A 17,569-nucleotide genomic window follows, 5' to 3' on the forward strand; every position below is an offset into this window, starting at 1 on the left:
GAGTTCATCGTGCGGATGGTGTCTTCGGTGCTGATCGGGGTCCAGGCATGGAGGGTGGTGGTGGGGGGAGGTTGTTCGGTCATGGTGTGCGTTGGTTGGTTGTTGAAGCTGTTGTGTATGTCCGCGATCTTGTTGTGGAAGTAAGAAGCGAGGGAGTCGCAGAGGTCTTGCGATGGGGTGATGTCGTTGTTTCCTGCGCTGGGGTTGGAGAGCTCTTTCACGATGTTGAAGAGTTCCTTGCTGTTGTGTGCGTTGTTGTCCAGCCGGTCCTTGAATGCAGTTTTCTTGGCGGCGCGGATCAGCTGGTGGTGCTTCCGAGTGACCAGCTTGAGGGTGGTCCTGTTGTCCGGTGTAGGTTCCCTTCTCCAGACTTTCTCGAGGGCTCTGCAGTTCTTCTTGGAGCTCTTGAGTTCGTCGGTGAACCACGGGGCTTTCTTGCTGCCGGGTCTGCCGGGCGGGGTCCTCAACGGGGCGAGCTCGTCCGCGCAGATGCTGATCCACTTCGTGAGGTTGTCGGCGGCCTGGCTGGGGTTCGCTGAGCTGGCAGGAGGGTGCTGGCTCAGGGAGGTGGCGAGCTGGTCTGCTGTGATCTTGTTCCAGCTTCTGCGGGCGGCCTGCTGCTGGTGGTGGTGGGTCGTCGTTCTCTTGAAGGTGAAGTGGACGCAGCTGTGGTCCGTCCATTGAAGCTCTGTGGCGTGGCTGAAGTCGATGTCTGTGCTGGAGGAGAAGACTGCGTCGAGTGTGTGTCCGGCGAGGTGGGTGGGGGTGGACACCAGCTGCTTGAGTCCAAGATTGGCGAGGTTGTCGAGCAGGGTGCTGGTGTTGCGGTCGTTGTTTTCTAGATGGAATTTGAGGTCCCCCAGGAGGATGTAGTCAGCGGAGGGGAGGGCATGCGGGCTGACGAAGTCGGCGATGTCCTCGCTGAATTGTGTGCGTGGTCCCGGGGGTCGGTAGATCAGGGTGCCTCTGAGGGTGGTCTTCGGGTTGGTGTGGATCTGGAAATGCAGGTGTTCGGCGCTGGTCAGGGTGCTGTCGGTGCTGGTCGTGAGACGGATGGTGTTCCTGTGGATGATGGCGATGCCTCCTCCCATCTGGTTGGCGTTGCGGTCCCTCCGGACGATCTTGTAGCCCTCTGGGATGGCGATGGCGATGTCGGGGGCTGAAGAGGCGTTCATCCAGGTCTCCGTGAGGAAGCCAACGTCAGGGGCTGTGGCGTCTAGGAGGTTCCAGAGTTCGATGGCGTGTCTGTGGAGCGGGTGTTGAGCAGGATGCACTTGAGGTGGGTGCTGCTGGTGTTCGACTTGGCGGGTGCTGGTGCGAGGCAGGTCCGGATGCAGGTGTACTTGCAGGTGTGGCAGCTGAAAGGTCCGTGGGTGCGTCGTGGTGTGGCTTGGTGGCAATCTGGGGGTCGGCCGGTGTTGAGTGCGATGAGGGTGGCGGCGGAGTACGTCAGGCGGGTCGGTCGGGGTCCTCGAGGGCCAGGGGTCCTGGCACTGGGCGCGGTCCAGGCGCGGACGGGCGCAGACGGGCTTACCTTTGGCGCGCCTTCGGCGCACAATCGGCGCGCCCGCTGCGCGTGACCGCTGCGCGTTCGCACGGTCGCCATTTAAGGCGAAGTGCGCGGGTGGGCGGAGCAGCTGGGAGGCGGGAGCGGGGAGGGAACAGAAAGAAAAAAGGGGCGGGGTCAGCGGTGGTGGCGGGAGCGGGGAGCGGGGAGGGAAGGTGGAGGGCGGCGAGGTAGGCGGGCAAACAGGAAGGAAAACACTACCACGGGCAAAAAAGAATAAAACCAGGCACAGAAGGAGAATACAACGTTAACACGGGCAGAAAATAGCAGGAAAAAAAACCAGGCACAAGTGGTGAACAAAACACGGCAAAAAACCAAAACAAACAACAGCCGGGAGAACCGGCAGTGAGGCAGGCAGCGAGGCAGAGGGCAAGGCGATGGGGCACACGCAGCAGCTGGTGGCCGTGCGGCGCGGGGGTGTCCCACAAGTGGGTCACCTGCTAGTGCTACTCGTTTTGTGGCGATTTCAAATCCTGCACAGCCTGGCTGTCTGCTCGCACTGGCTGTCACGTTGCTCAGGTGCAGTAAGCTTTATGCCAGTCATGGTGAGAAAGAGAGTGGGCGCTGTGTGTCTACTCACAGGGCACAGCTCTGAAAGTGTGCCATACCATGACCTCTCACCCTCACTACTATTTACAGCTGCAGATGGGCCAGTCTTGCCAGCAGCACATCACAACACTGTTAGATCACCGGTCTGCAGTGAGTGACCCCACAGACTCCAGCTTCAGCGACCAGGCTGAGCAGAAGGAATTATTTACCCAACACTCAGTGAATCTGTAGGTAAGTGAATGATAACTTGATGATTAATCATGTTCCTGTTGCAGAGAGATCAGACTTGCCTCATTAAACTTTTGACTCCCCAGTAACACAGGAAGAGGGTTAAATAATATCCATGCTGCAGATAACTTGTATCCTGCATATCACAGAACAGCATTTTATGTGAGGGGGTTACTGCTTTTGTCACAGAGATTGCTTTGTTACTTGCAATTCAGAAATGTCAATCCTAATCGAGACAGTGATCTTAAAAGTGTTATCAAAGACTTCAGTTGCATATAAAGTGCATAGTATGACCGGAGTTGTCGTGACTGAGCTTTCCTGTACTGTGGTGATGCTCGTTCAGTCACTAGCTAGTGCCAAAGTACTTATATCCTAGTTTTATTTCATTTAGTCGTTACAGCTCTGCTCACAGTTCTAAACTGACTGTGCTCAGCAGTCTAGAACTTTGGCTGTTCGTTAGTTGGGGTCCATGGTCTGCAGCTGAGGAGCACTTCTTCACAGGCTCTTTTACTTCAATAAACCGGTTAAATTTTACCAGCAATTTAGCATCGATTTATCACTACGAGACCCTTCTGTGTGCAGTTAGTGTCTTTTGATTTCTGGTGCTTGCAGCAGTTTTAAGATCTTCTATCCCGTCCCAACCTCATGCAGCGAGGTAGAATGAAACTACATGACACTTGCCACAGCATCGTTAATAATGGACTGGAGCTGAGTCGGGGGCATGGAAATCGAAGACACCATCGGCATCGCCCTTCAAGATGCCTTCGATTAGCGAAGCACTTTCTGCCTTTACCCATTTCTGTTTTTGAACACGCAAATTGACTTTCTGCAACGGGTAAGGGCTGAGACGAGGAAGCGGGAGCCGGGAAATTAAATACCACTGTTTTATTTTTTTTCTCTAATTTTCCTGGTTAGTTATTCCTAAACTATTGATAATTTCCACGACCATGGAAGTGCCTTCCCAGTGTATTCCTGGGGTTGGAGTGTCTGCCTCTTTGGAGTATTTTCCATGTACCTGTGTTTTGTGCCCTTTTGTAACATGCACACACCACTTTGCCCTTGTAACACACCATTTGCGACCTCTCACATGTTTTTACCTTTGATACTGGCACAAGTGCCACCTCTGCGTATTATACCCCAAATGATACTTTGTTTTCTCTTGTAACTGCACACTTGTCACTTTTTCCTCCTGTGCACTTTTTACTACCTTATGTATTTTTGGCTGCGCACAATTTTTACTACCTCATGTATTTTGTTTGCTCACAATTGTCACTATTACCTTTACTACCTCATGTATTTTTGATTGCTCACAATTTTTACTACCTCATGTATTTTGTTTGCTCACAAATGTCACTATTACCTTATGTACTGTAACGTATGCGTTTGCAATCTGTTCTTTTGTAATGTTTCTCATTATGTTTCATTTCTGTTCCTTCTGTGAAGCGCTCTGACACCTTCGGGTAAAGTCCGCGCTATTTAAAAATGCATAAATAAATACAATTATCTCTCTTTCCTAATACCAACACCCTTCCCCTTCAGTATTCCACCAAACCACTCGCACACACCTTACGCTACAGTTATTTCATAAGACGCGACTTTAGTCAGATCAGACAACTATACATCTACTGTCGCTTTTTTTTTAAATCAAAAACAGCTTTATTGAACTGGGTTACGTACGGGAACAAGCAAACTAGAACAAACATATACAGGGCCAATAAGAGCATGCGTTGCCGCTGATGGACCTTCACTGACGGCAAAAAAATCTACCCTGTCTATGCTTGAACTTTACGTGACCCGTGCGTGATCAACCATTGGTTGGATTTTGACCGTCTCGCAAACCTCTTGACCAACCACTAGTCGTTCCCAAAGGTGAGGAGGAGGAAGCAGGAGGCGTAGGAAATCAGGAGGAGGCCCGCTGCAGGCCTAGCTAGCACGCCGCCGCCGGTAAAAAGGTAAGCCATCTGCACCGGTCTCTGCCTCTTTGTTTGGAGAATAAGCACTGAAATTCTTAAAGTCAAAGCCTCTGGAACCTGGAGCGACCAGAGTTTCTGCTAAAGACGGCAGGGCACTGGGCCAATGCTGATGTTCGCAGGATGTGGTGTTTGTTGTGTACTCCAGGCTCTATGGGAAGCAGCATTCCCTTCCACCCTGTACAGTTGCGTAGTCAGTTATCCTGTTGAAGTTCTGGATATAAGTGACAGTATTCTTCCGACGCAGAGACAGCGACCGCTACGGCATTTCCTGCCCATCTTGCAGGGGAGCCCAAGCACCTGGCTCGCTGGATAATGGGTTTTCGTGTAATTCATACACGTCCCGTGTAAGATCGTTCTTGGCGCTTAGAAAAAGTGCATGTAGGGTACCTCGTAAATTAAAATGTATGGCTTAAACCGGGGCAATACTCTACCCTATCGGCATAACTGAGCTGTAATGGCCCCTTAAATATATGGGACATTATTTGATCTTACTTTTGACACGTATTTGGCATTGCCTGCCCTCTAAAAAAAAATAACGAACTGCTTATTATTGTCTTGTATATGATCGTTCACTCCTGAATGCGTCGCCTTTTTCCGGACTCTGTATATCGCCGCACTAATGGACCATTGTAATTGCACCCAAGTTGCTAATTGGATCTGCGCATTTGTGGTTCATAGTGTGGGTGAATTGTGACTCATGGGAACATTATTGCTTGTTGTGTTGTCATTTAAGTGGTACTTCTTGTCAAGCTATTAGTAGTTGCTTATCAGGTCGTTTTGTGTTTCACAGTAGGTACACACGTATCGCAACTTTTTTTGGTAAACTTTTTATTTGAGCAGCATAACAAATAGCACAGCTTTGCAAATGAGCAATAACATATTATTTATTGTTTTAGGCAGGTAGATTATTCTCAGCATACTGTTACAACATACATTCATTACTCAAGCCCTCCCCCCTCACTGTGCAATGTACCAAGTAGTCTTTTTCGTTGCGTTGTAGTTCCACAGTGAGGGACAAACATATTTCACCTCTGTACGTTTTCCAGACAGCCAATTTACGATCCCATTATTTTGGGCATCCTCTGTTTAAACACATCCTTTTCAGCGATCATAGCTCTATCCATATCGGCCACCAAGTCTCTGCACAAAAATGGGGTGGGTAAAACACCAAAGGACAATGTTACGTTTCGCTAAGGCCCATCCAAGTGAAACCCATGCTTTCTCATTCTGGGTGAGGTCTGTGGCATCGCAAATCTTAAGTAAACATAGTTTCAGGGTGATCGTCAGCTTTCCCCCCCCAGCGTTCCCCATTCGATCTGTAATTTTATTCCAGTATCGTTGGGCAACTGTAAGTAAGTAAAAAATCTTTATTGTGTAGTTAATAAAAACCATTACAATATGAGATGCAACATTGATTTAAGATGTATCGGAGAAAGCACTTTCTTATAGAATAGTAAAACGAGCATTGATTTTTAAAAGGTAAACATAATGTTGGTAATGGTATAAAAATTGTAAGTGCTGATTCAAAGTTCTGTAAAGTGCGGGTTAAAAAGTTCGGGAAGATCAAATTTGTAGTAGGTCTTGACTCAATTTCTGTTTTTTTTTCAAAATTGATAACATATTTAATTGTTCGACAGATAAACTGAGGGTCCGCTAGTCCAACGCTTGGACTATAGCTGAGCGGCTTGTGCGAATTCCTAGTTCATTTAATTTTGCCTTGAGCAGGTGCCGACGTTCACTGTCTAATTGCGGGCAAATGCAGATCAGATGAATGAGGTCTTGTACAGCAGCGCCACATAAGTTACACTCCTTTGAGCCTGGTGTCCTCCAGCCCGATTGGTCAGCATTTGTAGGCAAACTACCCATTCGTAGGGTTAGGTATTTTGATTTCAGATGTGAGGAAAAGGCTAGCCCTAGATAGGGTGCCGGGGCCAGCTTCTTATATGATTGGATTATCATCCAGGCGTGTGAGCGTTGTCTCAGGATTGTTTTATCATCAATCGAGTGCCAATTAGCTGCCTTTTTTGCAGCCTGTTTGAATGAAGACACTGGTAACTTTTGCCACAATAACGCCAGCGCTGTGATTTCTAGGGAGGAATTTAAATACTTTGCGTGCTGGGAGTTTGGGTTGCTTGGCATGGCTTCCCAGATAGCGAGGTTAATTTGTGTCTCGTGGTTCAGCAACACATTGTACCAGAATCTAACTGTGTCATATTTTTTTTGCAATGTTTGACACTGCAATCCAAATTCAAGCCGAATCTGGGCGGGTGAGGCATCGCGTGGTAATCTGAATATGCGTTTATGCACCCTTGTTTGGATTTTGTCCAAGAGCGGCGCGCTCTTTCCACAATGTACCACACTGCCATAAGCTATTGTTGGAAGTAGCTTGGCTTTGATGACTGTTAAGAGGGGGGTGAACAGGGAGCCCTTAAGCGACTTAGATAAACTGCTGAATGCATGGAGTAGCGCTGTTCCTTTCTTCTTGATGTCATTGAAGTGCGCTGAAAAGGTGAACCGTCTATCCAGGTATATCCCCAGGTGCTTACAATTGTCCACTACTTCCAGTTTGTTATTGTCAATTGTATAATTCAGTAGTTTTGTACGACAGTGAGTTATAATCAGGACCTTTGTTTTTGTGGTGTTTATTTGCAAAAGGTTCTGTTTGGTGTATTCAGCCAGTTCATTTATGAGACGTTGCAGTCCTATTTTCGTCTGACTAAGGAGAACAACGTCATCAGCATAGGAGAGATGCGTGAGGGGCATTATTCCTAGTCGTGGGGGTTGTGCATTGTTCCCATCAAGCCTTGGTGTCAGGTCGGCCATGAATAAGTTAAACAGATGGGGTGCCAAGACACAGCCTTGCTTTAGACCTTCACAGGTGCCGATCTTCCTCGTGAGCCGATTGCCGTTATCAATCTTTAACTGAATCCAGGTGTTGGTGTATAGGTCCATTATTGGGTTTAAGATCGCGTCCGGCAGGCCCTGCTGCTTCAATTTTGCCCAGAGTAATTGTCGGCTGACACGGTCAAACGCCGCCTTAAAATCCATGAAGCATAAATGTAGAACTTGATGGTTTTGCAGGCTTTTTTCGGCAGTCAGGCTTATTGCTACAGCGTTTGCCATGGTACCTATGCCACTGCGGAACCCTGACTGGTTTACAGGTATTTTGTTGTTGTTGTCGGACCATTTTGTAAGGTCGGCTAATACCAATGAGGCGTAATACTTTGCCTCGGCGTCAATAAGCGCTATCAGGCAACTGGACACTCCCAGATGATGTGAAAAAAGGTTCCCTCCTGACTGCAGTGTCTAAGGCAACATGGGTCCGGTCTCTTACCCATCTTGACCAGGACTCCCGCGGCCAAGTAAACTCCATGCAGAAATTTTAGTTGAACTAGCTGCAGTCTCTTAGGAGTAGCAACCTCCATTGGGGAAGCTAGGGCATCACACCAGTCCTCCTCCTCTATCTCGCCCAAGTCAACTCCCAGTGCTGCCGCAGGCGCATGAGAAGATCAGGGCAGTTGTTGATCACATTTTTAGGTCGAGGATCGTAGGCTGCGCTTGGGCAATTCGGTCCGAAGATTTAATGTTTTTAGGTTAGGGGGCTTGAACCCGCCCCTCTTCTCCATTGGCTGGCCTCGTAAATGCTGGCCAACCATTGGAGGAGAGGGGCGTCATTTCCTTTAATCCCCATCTTTTTCGGTTTTGGGGGCGTGTTTTTAGGTTCTTTCTATCTGTGACGTCATCCGTCACTCACCCAAAAACACGCCCCCGATTCCGAAAATTTCGGAGCTTTACGGCAGCCATTTCTGCCCGACCGCGTCTGGCCCTTGCCCCCGCCGCGAGTTAAGGAGGAGCTGAGACCGGCAGCGCTCAGAGCCGGTGAGTAGGGCTCCATTTTGATCTCGGTTGCCTCTTGGCGCTAGCAGTGGCGTGTGAAGGTGTCTTCTGGTGTCAGCCATCTCCTTTAAGTAACGCCGGTAATTTACAGCTCTTCAAAAATGTGCAAGTAAGCATTTTTTAATTAAATTGTTATTGCGACCAAGTAACCAGCCAGTCAATATTATAAAACCAAATGTTTACTTAAACCACCTCTAAAGCGAGGGGCGTGTGGCCTCGTATTACTCTTTTTGAAGATGTGTGGTAATATGCGGTGCAGAACAACCCCTGATTTTGAGCTGCCGCTCAGCATAACAAGTGCGAATTATGTTTTCTCGCCAATGTTTACACTTCCCTCCTAATGAGGGAAGAGCGGAAGGCGAGGTGGCTGGCTTAGTTTTTGTACTTCTGTTTACCAACTGCCATAGTCTGGTAGTAAACCTAGCGCTCAGCTGGCGCTATACAGGGTGCAAACACCGGTTGCTCCTCTGATTGCCTGTATCTGGGCACGGCGCTAAATTAGACGGCAAAGGACGTCAAAACTGGAAACTGCACTTCACGTTTAACTCCCAATTTAGCATATAAAGTGAAATTATGTCGGCCTCCCCAGGAAGAGATACAGCCACAACATTTCTTCTAAATTAAAGCCCCCGTCTCCAAATTCAAGAAAGGGCTACAGAGACCCTGATAATTAAACAATGGACCCGCTTATTCAACGCAACAGAGAAGCGACACTCACTCTTGAGTGAAAGCCCCTGCAGTAGTGACACTTCGCATCCTTGTAGCGTGACACTTCGCATCCTTGTAGCGTGACACTTCGCATCCTTGTAGCGTGACACTTCGCATCCTTGTAGCGTGACACTTCGCATCCTTGTAGCGTGACACTTCGCATCCTTGTAGCGTGACACTTCGCATCCTTGTAGCGTGACACTTCGCATCCTTGTAGCGTGACACTTCGCATCCTTGTAGCGTGACACTCCGCATCCTTGTAGCGTGACACTCCGCATCCTTGTAGCGTGACAGGGCATCCGCATTAGTGGGGTGTGACATCCCCTCCCGGCTGCGTGACAGAACCACTGCTGCAATGTGACAGCCCGGACCCCTGCACGGTGATTGTCCTTCCTCGTAGTGAGACAGTCCCACCATTGCTGTGAGAGATGGGCCTCTGGAATATGACAGGTGCAATTAGAATACAATGTCCTGAAAGGTAAAAGTCAATAGACAATTATTCATAGCATACACATAGCATTACTAGGGTGGGAAAGAAGGCGATAACTCATATTTTTTGTCAAAAGGTACTTATTCAGCTTTATGTGGTAACATTCATTTCAAGGTCGGATATACACAGTTAGAAACAGCACTGCATAGAATGTATTGACAACCACATGGGACTTGGTGCAACAAACGTGAATAAATAGTGCAGGTGGCGACGCAAGTGAGAGAAAACAGTGTAGTCGGCGCACTGTGCATAAAGTGCAATCTAATTACAGTGGGTGGCTAGAACGGCGCATGTGACATTGTGATATCACAGTGGGCACAGTTAATTTCGGTTCAGGTCTAAAGCCAATAAGGAAAAGTGCGCCTATTAGTCAGGCTGTTGGGTCGACGGCGTTTCGATCCAGAGAAATTAGGATCATCATCAGGACTGGTTGTCTGAATTAGGAAGTGCTTCGAAGGATCCCAGAGAATATGAATCCTTAAGACCTAGTAGAATAGGGTGGTTTGAGGTAGCTTTGGTATAAGGCAGCTTGGTGAGTCACCGGTAAATTGGTGTCATCGCTACTGGGCCATGAAGTAATTTGTCTCTTTGCTGGTGGGCCGTGCTCGCTGCCGAAAAAAAACTGCGTTTTTTTTGGCCCTGTGGGTTGGCCTTGCTCCGGTAAATGACTGGTGGCGGGATCAGCTTTGCAGCCGGACGAATTAATTGACCGCGCTGTGGGTCGGCTCTTAATGAATCAGTGCGACCGTCCGTGTATCAGTGGAGACAGGTTATGGAATATGACGGCTACTGCCTGCAGCCCCACGCCCAGGCTCGAACCAGGAAGCGACTGTGAGGTCCGTATTTAGGTTCGCGGCTGACGCTGGGGTAAAAGATGGGCGGGAGATGTGGGCGGGGGCTCATGGAGGATACTGGCCTTGAAGCTGTGGCATGCGGGAGGGCACTGGCTGTAGCATTTCTACAGCGCGTTCCTACCTCTTGTCGGGGCCTGAAGGCGCGTTGCAGTGTGGCGGAGCAGGGATTACTGTTGCACCAAGGAGCTGTATGCAGATTGGGAATCCTGGATGTGTGGGTCATACCAGCAGGCTCTGAGTGGTGGTAGTGATTGTCATGGGATTTGTAGTGTGGGGGGTCTGTGTGTGTGGGGGGTCTGTGTGTGTGTGGGGGTCTGTGTGTGTGTGGGGGGGTCTGTGTGTGTGTGGGGGGGCTGTGTGTGTTGGGGGGGCTGTGTGTGTTGGGGGGGCTGTGTGTGTTGGGGGGGCTGTGTGTGTTGGGGGGCTGTGTGTGTTGGGGGGGGTTGTGTGTGTGTTGGGGGGGTTGTGTGTGTGTTGGGGGGGTTGTGTGTGTGTTGGGGGGGGTTGTGTGTGTGTTGGGGGGGGTTGTGTGTGTAGGGGGGCTGTGTGTAGGGGGGCTGTGTGTGTGTAGGGGGGCTGTGTGTGTGTGTGAGGGGGGCTGTGTGTGTGTGTGTGAGGGGCTGTGTGTGTGTGTGTGAGGGGGGCCTGTGTATGAGGGGGGGCTGTGTGTGTGTGTGTGAGGGGCTGTGTGTGTGTGTGTGAGGGGGGCCTGTGTATGAGGGGGGCCTGTGTGTGTGTGTGTGTGTGTGTGTGTGCGAGGGCTCGTTGCAGGCGGCGGCGGTCTATTCCTCTGGTGCGGGGCTGTCTCACATCACGGGAGCCCCGCTAGCGCCAGCCGCCCTTCTCCTCCTGCCCTCGCGTCCCAGTGCTGGGTAGGCTCCCGCCTGGGCTTCCGGTGTGTCTTGACGTCCCGCCCCCGGCCTGCCTGACTTCCGCCCGGGATTGTGCACGCCACGCTAGTTTCTTTTTTTCTGCTTTCCCTGCCGATGTCCACAATGCAGATGGCGTTCCGTTGAATTATGAATGTTAATAAATGGCGTAGCTACCAATTAATTTCCTGTTATGCGTGGCTTTCGGACAATCCTGGTTTTGCCAATACATCATGTTGCATGTTGAGCTTTCTCGTTCTTCGTTAAAGAGAATTTCTTTTGGTTTGTTGGGCTTGTCGTACTCTGAGCATGTCTGAGTGATTAGTATCTCTTCGGGGAGCAAGCTTGGTTGCACGCTGTCTCTGAGTCTGTTCTAGTGATAAGTGTCTTGTGTTCGGAGCATACGAGGTAAAATTACCTTTGTTTTATTTGTTAAAACGGCAAACTCGTTTTTTATAGGGATCGTCTAGTAGGCAGACGAGTAAGATAAATTGAGAGCAATGTCTTTGAAGGATTTAAATGAGGTAAGACTATTAAGATTGATTGGTGCATGCTTCGCAGTGCTAGTTTAACTTGCTGATTTTGGAAGGGGCGCTGTAAAAACAGTGATTTGTGCAGGCTTACCCTTACATACATTGGTGGAAGAATTTGTTGTATAAAAATCAATTAGATACTGTAGCCTTAGAAGTATGGCCACTCATGGAATGTTATTAGACTTTATTAATTGCAATTTATTATTGTGCCAGTCCCTACTTGGCTTTATTAGAGAGATCCCCACCATAATGCCGAAGCAAAAACTTGACCCCTATGGATGGGGCAATCCACGGACTGTAATATGTAGGCTTCCAGTGATGTATGTATAATTTGGTTAAATGGCGCCAACCTAGTTTTAAAGCAAAAGAGCGTTCTACAGCAATGGAAATTTCCATATTTTTTTATTTGAATCATTACATGTATATTAAGACGGTGCTTAATTTGAGCCGGTGTTTGCAGCTTGGAACCAGCACCTTTTCCTCACCATACTTTGACTGAGAGTTCAAAAGGGTGTGTGATTTTCATCCCAACACAGGTATTGTATTCACAGTGGTTTCTGCAGGGAAGCGGGAAGGAAAAGAGCAACACATGGAAACAAGCAGCAGAAGGGGAAACAGTAGTCGTAACTACCGGTTAACTGTATCAATAAACTGCAATTTCCTGCACTTGTAGGGACCACCGTTCTAAAATATGTACCGCTATCCTTCAGAAGACATAAAAGTGACCTACGCAACCCAGAAACAAGTTCTATATTTGAAGACTGAGGCTCAACAAGACCTGAGCTTCGGTGAGGGGGGCTAACGCTCCCAGCAATGGGGCAGAACAAGCCTTTCCATCGTCGTGGCCATTTTATGAGGAAAAAGAAGTGAAAAATAGTGCAGTTGAAGCATATTGGAAAACACAAGTATAACAAACATTTTTATAGATATGACACTGTTCCTAGGCTTCAACTGATGCTCCTGACCCATTGTTTGACCATGGCCCAATTACTAAAATTTACGCTAGTGCCATTATAAATTACAATAACTTTTATTTAAGTATTAATTATAAATAAAAAAAAGACATTGTTATGTGTATTAGCAATACATCAAAGTCACATAAATACAAAACATATTGCATTACAAATGCTATAGGTGTCACATTTGCGAAAGTTCTAACTATTGGCATTGTAAATGACAAAGTTATTAATTTCGCGATTTTCAAAACCAACACATAAATAAAAAAATGTGTAATTTACAATACCAAAAGCTCCAACTTTCCTAATGCAAAACCTATTGCATTGCAAATGCTTGTTTTGTCGGTGGCTCTATGTGTGGGTGGCTCTGTCTGTGTGAGGGTGGCTCTGTGTAGGTAGCTCTATGTGAATGACTGCGTGGGTGGCTCTGTATGTGTGTGTGTGTGGATGTAAATGCAATAGGTCATGCATTTGCGAGCGATTAAGCTAATGGCATTGTAAATGACAATGCCATTTATTTAACGATTAAGCTATTGGCAATGTAAATGACAATGCTATTTTATTTATGATTTAAAAAAAATGTCATGAGCAATGCCAATAGCTCTACCTTTAATAATGCCGAGACCATTGTTTTTATACATTAGGGATATTGCCTTCTTGACCATGTTTGAAGGCGGTGAATACAGAGCCACCTTTAAATGTTTGACATGAAAAAACAAAATTTACACACAGGTTCCGAAATTAAATGTGTGCTATTAGTGACTATTGTCTTTGGAGAACTTTCCAGTAAAAATACTTGTTCAAAGAATTTTATGGCAGCATCAGTACTTGGTGAATCCACAAAAGAAGAATACATCCACTTTAAAAAATAATCAACTAAAAGAATCTGATACCTTAAATTGCTTGAGAGTGCTGAATACAGACCAGAGAAATTTAAACCTAGTTTTTCCCAAGCACCATCTTGGAAAGGAACGGGGTGCAAGGCTGTCTGAGTGGTCTTCCAGTGTTTATTTGAAAGTAAGCATTCAGAGCACTTGTCAACAAACTAGACCTGGTTGTTCAAGGATGGCCACCAATAGTGTTGTTTGATTCCCATACAAGTTTTTGTCTTTCCCAAATGTCCCTTGTGAGTCATAGAAGTGAAGTCATTACGCAACATCACAGGTGGAACATATTGGTCACCACTGAAAACCATACCATTGACTACAGGTGCCTCTCCCAACACTTGTGAGATTGTTTTCAATTCAACCAACAAGCATTTACTTTCAGGCCAACCCTACACGATATATTCCTTGGTGTTCTACAAAATGTCGTCATCGTGATATGCATCCACACAGTCCTATTCAGTCACTACAGTCTCATATTTGCTTACACATCCACAACACATTAAACATCATCCATGCAATCCTCCTTTTCAGTATCCACCAGCGGTATACATGATAAAAAAAATCCATGCAGAAATTTTAATCCAGTACAGATGTCCGACCACAACAACATTCTTCTTGTAATTTGGAAACCAGCCTGGTCAATCTAGCAGGCACATTATTTAGCGTACTTCCATTGAGGATGTGACCAAACGTTTGTGGTCTGTATGCAACTCAAATTTGGAACCCCACATGTACATCTTGAACTTTTGCACCACTGATAAACATGCTAGCTCCATGGTCCTACAATGACTCCCACTTTGTTTCTGCAACCTAAATGCAAAAGCCACCATCTGTTCTTTTCCTGCCACCCACTGACTCTGTACTGCAAACCCATGTAAGCTGGCATCAACATTAATTATAGAAATGCTACCCTCATGAAATGCTCTCAATGCTGGTGCATTTTCAATTATTTTATATTGTTAAATGCAACATCAAAATCGCCTGTCCCCAAACATTTCTGTCCCTTTCCTGAGCAAAACATTGAAAGGTTTTACTGCATGGGCATAGTCTGGCACACAACAGGCATAGTATTCCGCTAACCCCAATTAGGAGCATAGGGCATCTCTATCTTAAGGTGGCTTGGCTTTCTTGATTGCTTCAGTAAGACATCATTTGGGTTTTATTCCTGAGGAAGAGAGGGTGTGTCCTAAATACTCTAATTCCATGGCAAATTTGTATTTGTCATGCCCCTGTTTGACAGAACCGTATTCAAAATCTGATTATGTACTTCCAGGCTATCAGCAAAAACCAAGATGTCATCCTTATACGCCTGCTCATCTTTTAGATCCCCAAATAGATCATCCATTTATTTCGGGAATACGCCGGTGGCTGATACCAAAGGGCAATCGGACGTATCTGTAGGTGCCAAACAATTCTACAAAGGTTGTCAGTTCAAGAAACTCTGGAGTCTAAGCAATCTGATGGTAAGCTGACCGTAAGTAAATAATGGAAAACCATTTTTCCCCTTACAAATTGGCTAGCAACGCTTGTCTCTTGGGAAGTCAATGACAGATTACCACTATAATTCCTACTAAGTGTGCATAATTCCTCAAAAAGCCTGATTTCCACAGATTTTTTTCCCCGCGCCATCACCTTTGGGTCAACCCATAGATAAGGATCACTAATTTCAGTAATACCCTGGGAACATAGAATCAGAGAAGAACTCAAATGTTAAAAGAAACAGGGCGGATGTTGTGTGTACCACAGGTTGTCCTGAGTCTGATCTTTTGTTCAAACCCTTTACAACCACCTGCTCATAAAACACATCAAATTCCTGCAAAATATGCTCTGTCATATTCCTGACCCCACCAAAATAGGTTATCAGCAACTCTCCAACAACTACAGGGTTGTCTGTACCAGATACAAGCCCATTCTATCTACATCTTTCCAACCAGTTATTCCTTTCCCTTGATAGCCATGTCAATTTTGCTGATAGTTTCTCTACCCAAGCATTCTACTTTAGATGCAAGGGACCCTATCATGTCGCTATTCCTTTCCCCAAGGGCTTTGCGATTCACGTTAGTTGGTTCCAGGGACTCTTTATTGCCCCATTTACGATTTTATTTGTTTATTTTTATTTGCAAAGTTTTATATAGCGCTGGATAGACCCGGAGGTATCCGAGCGCTTTACATGAGGATCAGCGAGTTACAGGATACATAGTTATAATAGTTGAATCAGCGAGTTACAGGTTACATAGTTACAACCATTTGAATCAAAGAATCACAGAGGGAGGGGGAGTGAAAAAGACACAAACTGGGAGAAGAGGAAAACCATGTCAGGTGACTGGCTGGGTAGGCGACGACCAAGGGGCCAGACTCCTGTATAGCTGCATAGGACAACTCCACCGGGCATCGGCCAAGGTTGCTCAGTCTCCACGGTAGGTACAAAAAGATTTGGTATCTGCCCAGGGGGGCGTCATTGTTCCATCGAAGGGGGAGAGAAGGAGTCACATAACTGGGAGACGAGGAAAAACAATGTCAGATGACCGGCTGGGTAGGTGACGGCCAAGGGGCCAGACTCCTCTATAGCTGCATAGAACCGCTCCACCGGGCATCTACCAAGGTTGCTCAGGCTCTGTGGTAGGTACAAACAGTATTGTAATTTGCATCAGTTGAATAAGCGAGCTACGGGTTATATAGTTAAATCGGTTTGAATCAAAGGATCAAAAGAGGGAGGAGGAGGGGAAGGGAAGGAGACCCAAACAGGGAGACGAGGAAAAGAATGTCAGAAGATCAGCTGTGTAGGTGACGGCCAAATAGGTGCTGGAGAATAGTTACATGAGTTACAGAAGCATAGCATAAACATTGGGTGGAGGGGGTAAGAAATACAACGGGGAGACTAGGAAAAACAGTGTCCGAGGTCCGGCTGGGTAGGTGATGGCCGAGGGGTGAACCCAAGCCAAACTCCTCTTTAGCTGCATAGGGCAGCTCCACCGGTTATCGGCCAAAGGTTGCTCGGGCACCGCAGTACATACAGAAGGTTCTAGATTCTGCCTAGGGGGGCAACGGTAAAAAGTTCCATCATGGGCGCCGGTCACGGCGCGGCTCTTGACTGAACTTGATAGGTGGCATCTGAAGTGCCATTCTCGGAGCCGGTGGAGTCTCGTAGTCAGAGATGACCTGGTGGTGCTTCTGCTGCTTTCTCCTGGACATCTCCCACCCTTGGGAGTCGGCTCTCGTCACACCCAGGGTGCACCCCGGATGCAGTGGGAGCTACCTGTGGCGTCAAATTGCGTTCAGTGTGCTCCGCACCTATTCCCCCCCCTGCTTCTGCGCCCTCCTGTCAGAGTCTGCACAAGGCTATATGGCTGAAAAGGGATGGGGATTAACAATAACCAACTAGTAGTAGTGCCTGTAATAGAAGACCCCTGGAGGTAATAATTTCACACGACAGCCATCTTAAGGTCAGGCAGTGGGTATGTGCTCCTGTGTGTCACTCATCCTGACTCTTCATTCCCAACTGTCCACGACAAACCAGGAAGCCGTAATTCAGTTCTACGTACCCTCAAGGGACTACAGGGAAGTCTCCTGCACTCCTCCTGTGTGAAGGGATGTCGCCTGCCCTTTTGGGGTCAGGCGGGCCGAGATATTTGTATTCCCCCTTTACTGTGGCCTAGTTGTAAAATCCCCTGCATTTCGTAGGAATATGCCCAGCGCTGGTGAGTCCAGGGGGGCCTGAAACCAACTCACTTCTTCGGGGACAAATTTGATTCAACAGCCCACTCCTTCGGCTCCACCGTTACCTTTCACTGGCTCTGAGGGCCTCACAGCGGGCAGCTCCCTCCAGCCAGTGTAGGATGATGTTTCAGCTGTGGCTCACACTCTGCCTTTTGCCCGGAGATGCACTCGGCGAAAGCGCCGAATCGGCCCTGCTTCATGATCCTTCAGAATGGTGATAAGGGGACCAGAATAGACCATCATCCCCTGTAAAGAAATGTCAATTATAGCATCACAAAGTGGCCCTTTTACAGATGTGAATACAGAATTTCATTCAACTGTAAGAACTACATTGCTGAGTG

General features: G+C 47.4%; 1 protein-coding gene across 1 annotated transcript in view; it reads left to right on the plus strand.

Annotated features, from left to right (window-relative positions):
- Nucleotides 1–4,200: 4,200 nt before the first annotated feature.
- LOC147659167 (uncharacterized) overlaps nucleotides 4,201–17,569 on the plus strand; it is a 372,891-nt gene continuing 359,522 nt past the window's right edge. Inside the window, exon 1 of the mRNA XM_086951924.1 lies at nucleotides 4,201–4,296. The gene's annotated coding sequence lies outside the window, so the exon portion shown is untranslated. The remainder of the gene's footprint in view (nucleotides 4,297–17,569) is intronic.

This window comes from Lissotriton vulgaris, unplaced genomic scaffold (assembly GCF_964263255.1).
Source record: "Lissotriton vulgaris unplaced genomic scaffold, aLisVul1.2 SCAFFOLD_990, whole genome shotgun sequence".
In the NCBI taxonomy this organism is placed as follows: Eukaryota; Metazoa; Chordata; class Amphibia; order Caudata; family Salamandridae; genus Lissotriton; species Lissotriton vulgaris.